A 5,000-nucleotide genomic window follows, 5' to 3' on the forward strand; every position below is an offset into this window, starting at 1 on the left:
GGAAGGGGAGGCGCCTCCTTGCCGCGTCTTGCAGACTCTTCCGGCGACGTGCCTGAAGACCCAAAAGAAACGAAGAAAGAGATCCTCGTCATGCTATTGGTTCCTGTCAATCTTGCTTATCTTACAGACACACACACACACACACACACACACACACACACACACACACACACACACACACACACACACACACACACACACACACACACACACACACGCACACGCAGCTTCCTTCACAGAATGGTGGATGTATGGAACAAACTGGATGAAACAATTGTGTGTTCAAAAACCATACACGAATTTAAGAGCAGTTTAGACACTACGAGATACAGAGACGGGACACCACGTGCATAGCTCCCCTTCCCGTAAGATACTAGATAAATACACAAACACAGGTCGATGGTGCAGTGGTACCGTTCGCGAACGCTAATCCAGCGGTCCTAGTTCGATTCCCGCCCAGGGGTGAAATGATTTTAGCAACTCTGCATTGCGAGCCGGCACCCCAACTCTCGTGGGCAAGGAGTTGGGTGTGTGCGTAAGATCACAGCATTACCCATTGATCGGGTATGTATGAGCTCAGGGCTCTCATCCGGGAGGGTAATAGCTGTCGACCATGAATCCAACACGTGATCCAAGACCATGGTGGTGAATCAGTCACACACACACACACACACACACACACACACACACACACACACACACACACACACACACACACCAATTTGATGAAAATGTAATCCAGACCAACAATATAAACGAGACAAAGAAACGAGACCCCATGAGCACAATACACACATGCACCTCCGCCTCCTCTTCGTCCTCCTCCTCCTCCTCCTCCTCCTCCTACTCCTTTGTTCCTCCCCCTCTCTTCCTTCTCCACCTTCTTCCTCCTTTCTCCTCCTGTCTTCCTCCTCTCCTTTTCCTTCTCATGTATTCCTCTTCTTCTCTTCCTCCTCCATCTTCTCCCTCTTTCTCCTCCTCCTGCCTTCCTCCTCTACCTTTCCCCTCCCTCTTCCGCCTTCTCCTCTCCCACCTCCTTCTCCCTCCTCCTCACTCTTCTCCTTCTTCCTCCTCCTCTTCCTGCGGTCAAAAGCTTTGTGCCCTACATCAGCCTGGTCATATCCTCCCAGTTCTTAGGTTTCCTCCCTTTGCCGGGGGTGGGGGGGGAGGCGTGGGGGGGGTCGTAGTGGATGGGTGGGAGGTCAAGCCGGAGTGGGTGGGGGGGGGGGTTGATATATATATATATATATATATATATATATATATATATATATATATATATATATATATATATATATATTAGCCCGTGCAGAGGGGGGGGGGGTGGAAGAAAGGGTGGACAGTTTCTCCGGTCGGTCGGTGGTGAATTGTCTTACGTGCTGGAAGTAATTAACTCAGACTTCCTTAGACTCAAGTTTGGCGCCACCGTGTACGCGAGTTGTGGTGGGGACTCTCCTCCTCCTCCTCCTCCTCCTCTTTTTCTTCCTCTTCTATCTCTTTTTCCTACTCCTTTTCCTTCTGATTCTCCTCCTCCTCCTTTTCTCCCTCTTCATTTGCCTCCTATTATTTCTCTTCTTCCTCTTCCTCCTTTTCTTCATCTTATTCATCTTCCTCCTCTATCTCTTCCTTCTCCTCCATATCCTCTTTCTTCCACTTCTCCTCTCCTCGTGTATCTCCTCCTCCCCTCCTCGTCTTGTGCCTCCTATTACTCCTCCTATTCCCTCTACTTCTCCTCTCCTCCTCTTCCTGTTCCTCTTTCTCCTCCTCTTTCTCCTCCTTTTCCTTCTAATTCTCGTCTCCTCTCCTCTCCCTGTGTCTCCTATTACTCCTCTTCCCCTTCCTCCTCCTCTACCTTCTTCTCCTCTCTCTCTTTCTCTTCCTCACCTCCTCTTCCTGTGTCTCCTATTACTCTGCTTCTTCCTCCTCCTCCTCCTCCTCCTCCTTCTTCTTCTTCCTCTTCCTTGTAGCTTCTCCAACTTTGAGCGGATTTGTTGTTCCTTCCCATTTGTAATCTGTGATTTACAAAGATAACTTTATCTTCCGCGACTTTATCTTCCGCGAGGGGTCTGGTGTCACAAGGATGAATGAAATTTTCTGGCGACAGCCGCAGGATAAGTATTGTACGGTTCGCAAGGCGTGATAATAAAATTTTATTTATTTGTTTAATTATTTATTTGTGCGTTTGTTTGTTTGTCCTATCGTTACGCTACTCCTTTGTAAATCTTTGTTATTTATTTGTTTGTGTTTGTTAACTACTTCTGCTTTGTTTCCTGTCGGTATGTTTTTTTTTTTTTTTTTTTTTTTTTTTTTTTTTTTTTAATGTCACAAACTTCCCCATATCGGGAGACTAGGACGGTACCCCTTACAGGGGATTTTGTAGTGTGGAATTTAATGAACCTTGCCTTTAGTTCAACCTCACCGGTAGCAGGGATCGAACCGCCATCCCCTCGTCCTTCGCCGCATGTAACGTCCTAATCCACATGGCCAGCGAGCTTCCTTTGTAAACCCTTATTCCCTGTTTGCACAGTGATTCCTTTGTGTGTAAAGCGAGCCCAACACGATCAATGTTATTGCGCAATATTCAGTATTGTGCAATATTGACGATGTATGGATAGAACTGAAGAATTACAAAATATATTGAAGACATCAAATGTACAGGCCAAACACCTGTGCCTTTTCAATACCACTCCTGCAGCGTGAGTGATATTGCACAATACGGAATATTGCGCAATAATATTGAACGCGTAGGGCCCGGCTAAGGAAGACCCAGAGGTGAATAAAATAGCTTGGCGGCAGCCAAGTTAGGAATGAAAGGTAACAGAAAGGATTACTGCTGAAATGTTTACTATGGTATTAATACTATTACCCGTTAAAGGTTACTTGGTACCATTTGTGTCAGCACAGGTCCTCTTTGTGAGAACTGCGTGCGAAGTTGTGCTTAAAAATACATGAGTTGGTATTGATAGTCAGAGAGGTCTTATAGGTCGTGTATATGACTTTTTTCACCTGAGAAGTTCACACACACACACACACACACACACACACACACACACACACACACACACACACACACACACACACACACACACATATATATATATATATATATATATACACACACACACACACACACACACACACACACACACACACACACACACACACACACACACACACACACACACACATTGTATTAAATGATATTGCATTAGTATTCACTTACATTTCCCCATACGTAGCGAATAGCGTCAGCACCTGTAGCTGCTATATATCCACACAGTAGCAGCTCTAGTAGACGGCTGTCAAGCTTCATTCATTCAGGAGGACTTACACTCCGTCTAGGCACTCAACCATTCCCCGGCCACATCCGTGTGTGTGTGTGTGTGTGTGTGTGTGTGTGTGTGTGTGTGTACGTGTGTGCGCGTGTGTGGGGCCATTAATCATATGATTGATTGTTACACAATGCCTCTGATGTGCCTCCCGTGTAATGGACGACCCTAGCGCAGTGCCACGGGCGTGTGACGGGGGCGTGGGGGTGGGCGTGAGGGCGTGTAGACTCAGAGTGCACGCCTCGCTTGATGGGCGTATTGTCGTCAACGTTTGTGGGAGGCGGTAGTGCTCTCATTGTCATGGAACTGCCAAGTGTAGGCCTTAGGGTCTCTTGTAGTCTTCATTCTTATGTATGTTGTGGAACTGCTGAAGTAGACTCGGCGTATCTACATGTGTAATGGTAATTGTTCCCTGAAGTTTTGTTGACTAGAAAACCCAAAGCCCCACAGTAACCGGCGACGGTTCTCTGGACCACCCGTAGATCTTTCCAGGAGGACACGTTGGACTCTTGCCTGTGTGCAAGATTAGAATCTGTCCTTCTATGAAAATGTCTAGTTGTAGAAGGAGGAAGAAGAAGAAGAAGAAGAAAGCAAGGTGAAGAGAGGGGGAAGAGAGGAAGATGAATAATGGAGTAGGAGGAAGAGAGCAGAAGGGGAAGAGAGCAGGAGGAGGAAGAAAGAAGAAAGAGGAGGAAGGAAGAGGAGGAGGAGGACGAAGACGAAGAGAAGAGGAGGAGTAGAACGAAGAGAGGAGGAGGAAGGCCTGGAGACCAAGTACCAGCCCCTCGGGGCAGCACCTCCAGATGGGACTTATATACGAGTGACGGGGAGATGTTTCTCTCCGACGTCCTTTCCACTCACGTACAGACTCCCAGCGTTGGGTTCTGCCCTTGAGACTTAAGATATTAATTTATTTATATACTAATTTATTTGTTTTTTGTCATTAAGATTTGAAAAAAAAAATCATCCCTCTCTCATGCAGTGGGAAGTGAAAAACCCTTGCTATGGCAAAGTCCTGTCATTTGCGGCAATTTTTTTAAGCCGATGTTGGGTCGCCTCCCCACTTGGCCAGGGATGTTGGGAACCAATTTGTCATAGCCCGCAGCAGGTTCCGGGAATGGAACTCACGACCACCTGCTCATGAGTTCGACATGGTATCCAGTTATATTTCATTTATTCATTTATGTTTTTATTTATCTTTATATATTTTTATTCATTTTACTTTTCTTTTTATTTATCATTAATAATAATAATGATATTATTATTATTATTATTATTATTATTATTATTATTGTTATTATTGATTGTTTTTATTTTATAAAAAAAAATCTTAGAGGAAAAGAACCCTTGGTATATGTATGTATTTTTATTTTTATTCATTTATTTATTTTCTCCTCGGCAGGACAGGGCGAAAGCTGGCCTGTGCCGACGCCACGACCGCCCCTGAAGTCCTCCGCCGCCGCCACTGCCGCTGCCGCCCTCATCCCCACGCCCGCGAAATCCGCAGCTGACGCCCACGGGACAGCCCGTCGACGCCCGCGCCTGTCTGTTCTAGTGAGTATTACTATTATACACACACACACACACACACACACACACACACACACACACACACACACACACACACACACACACACACACACATGTATATATATATATATATATATGTAT

General features: G+C 45.8%; 1 protein-coding gene across 12 annotated transcripts in view; it reads left to right on the forward strand.

Annotated features, from left to right (window-relative positions):
- LOC143024996 (transmembrane and coiled-coil domains protein 2-like) overlaps positions 1-5,000 on the forward strand; it is a 749,123-nt gene that overhangs the window by 248,862 nt on the left and 495,261 nt on the right. For all 12 annotated transcript variants that reach the window (XM_076184578.1, XM_076184576.1, XM_076184581.1 and 9 more), the window contains one exon: positions 4,732-4,883. The gene's annotated coding sequence lies outside the window, so the exon portion shown is untranslated. The remainder of the gene's footprint in view (positions 1-4,731; positions 4,884-5,000) is intronic.

Source organism: Oratosquilla oratoria, chromosome 4 (assembly GCF_046742065.1).
Source record: "Oratosquilla oratoria isolate Oo_2021 chromosome 4, ASM4674206v1, whole genome shotgun sequence".
Lineage (NCBI taxonomy): Eukaryota > Metazoa > Arthropoda > Malacostraca > Stomatopoda > Squillidae > Oratosquilla > Oratosquilla oratoria.